Raw genomic sequence first — 2,030 nt, forward strand, 5'->3', positions numbered from 1 at the left:
TCTTATTCTTATTAGGAACCCAGTCTTGTGGATGTACATGATGTTGAGATTCACTGTGGTGTATTCATATATGTACATAGGAAAGTCATGTCAGATTCATTTCACTGTCTTTTCTTTTTTTTTCTTCTTATTTTTTATTTGTATATGTCAGCAGAATGCATTGCAATTCATATTACACATATAGAGCACAAATTTTTCATCTCTGGCTGTATACAAAGCATATTCACGGTGGCAGGAGAGTCCCCGTGTGAGCAGAGGGTGCCTGAGGCAGGGGCCAAGAAACAAAGTTCCCGGGGCTGCCTCGGGGCCGCTGTCTGGGCTGCCTGTTGGGCCGCCCGCCTCCTCGCAAAGGCCATGGCTTCCAAACTCCTGCGCGCGGTCATCCTAGGGCTCGGGCAAGGGCACCGTGTGCCAGAGGATCGCCCAGAACTTTGGCCTCCAGCATCTCTCCAGTGGCCACTTCTTGCGGGAGAACCTCAAAGCCAACACGGAAGTTGGCGAAATGGCAAGGCAGTACCTGGAGAAAGGTCTTTTGGTTCCAGATCACGTGATCACACACCTAATGGTGTCAGAGCTGGAGCTCAGGAGCGGCCAACACTGGCTACTGGATGGTTTTCCAAGGACAATAGTACAGGCTGAAGCCCTTGACAAAATCTGTGACCTGGATCTAGTGATCAGTTTGAACATTCCATTTGAAACACTTAAAGATCGTCTCAGTCGACGTTGGATTCACCCTCCTAGTGGAAGAGTCTACAATTTGGACTCCAACCCACCTCATGTGCATGGAATTGATGACATCACTGGTGAGCCACTCGTCCAGCAGGAGGATGATAAGCCTGAAGCGGTTGCTGCCAAGCTAAGACGGTATAAAGATGCAGCCAAACCAGTCATCGCGAACTATACAAGAGTCGAGGAGTGCTCCACCAATTTTCTGGGACGGAGACAAACAAAATCTGGCCTTATGTTTACACACTGTTCTCCAACAAGATCACACCTGTTCAGTCCAAAGAAGCCTACTGAGCCTGTCCCATGGAAGAACCAAGAAGATGTGGTCGTTCATTCAATCGTGTGTGTAGCATTGATGCCATGTCCAAATTAGAAGTCAGCTGAGATAGCGTACAGCATCTTTTCTGTGTAAATGGTGAACTGATAGGAAAACTAGTAAATAGAAAGGGCTCATGAGGAGGCCCTCCTCTGTCTTTCAAAAGAAGGCAATTCTGGACCTGTCAAGCCCTTCACAAGCAAGCCCGTGCAGGCTGGATTTCAGGTGTCTAACCTACACTCTAGTTGGGTTTGGACAGCCAAGTTGTTGCTTTAATAGCCTCTTTTTGCATGTGATGACGGTGGTCTCTGGTTCTCCCCACCCTTCCAAGGCTGTATTGAAACACAGAACCAGTAAACACGAGAATGCAGAGGACGCTAGTCTTGGCTTTGCCACAGTTCTCTGCTTTGTGCCCCCTCGTAACAGTGGAATTGAATCTTATTGCTCTCAGTGGTTGCTTATCTTGAGTGACTGTGTTCACAATTCATTTTTTTTCCTGCTAAGAGTAACGCCTTTCATCCATGCTCCACAGTGTCTCTCCTTTGCAGACATCCTGGAATGAAAGGATTTGTTTTCTTACATCTTAGGATATTAAATAGAGGCTATTAAATAATACAGATAGTTGCTGCATTTATCCCTCTCAGATTTGTTTTTTTATGAACTGAGAGCTAGGGGTTACATTGAATCTTCATGCATCATGAACTGAGCCATGCAGAGGGTCTTATTTAAAGGCTGGTCTGATTCTCATGGGCTTGTTCTGCTCATTTTATTGTGAAAAAAAAAATTAGAACCTCCCCCGCTGAATCTTTTGGAATCCTCAAAAATTAATCTATAGAAATGTTGGAAGATCATATTTTGTGTATAGAGGAAATAATACCATATGGAATTACTGGACTAATAGAATAGTTAAGCTTTTTATTCAAGACAACAAAATGAATTTTGAATATGCTGCTAAATATTGATGGTGACAGTGTTTTTTCTTATGTGA

General features: G+C 44.4%; 1 pseudogene across 1 annotated transcript; it reads left to right on the forward strand.

Annotated features, from left to right (window-relative positions):
- The first annotated feature begins 354 nt into the window (after positions 1-354).
- On the forward strand, positions 355-1,676 carry LOC308633743 (adenylate kinase 4, mitochondrial-like; annotated as a pseudogene). The gene has a single exon. The product of its transcript is annotated as an adenylate kinase 4, mitochondrial-like (transcript).
- The last annotated feature ends 354 nt before the right edge of the window (positions 1,677-2,030 follow it).

This window comes from Spermophilus citellus (assembly GCF_964194105.1).
Source record: "Spermophilus citellus genome assembly, chromosome: 14".
Classification (NCBI taxonomy): Eukaryota; Metazoa; Chordata; class Mammalia; order Rodentia; family Sciuridae; genus Spermophilus; species Spermophilus citellus.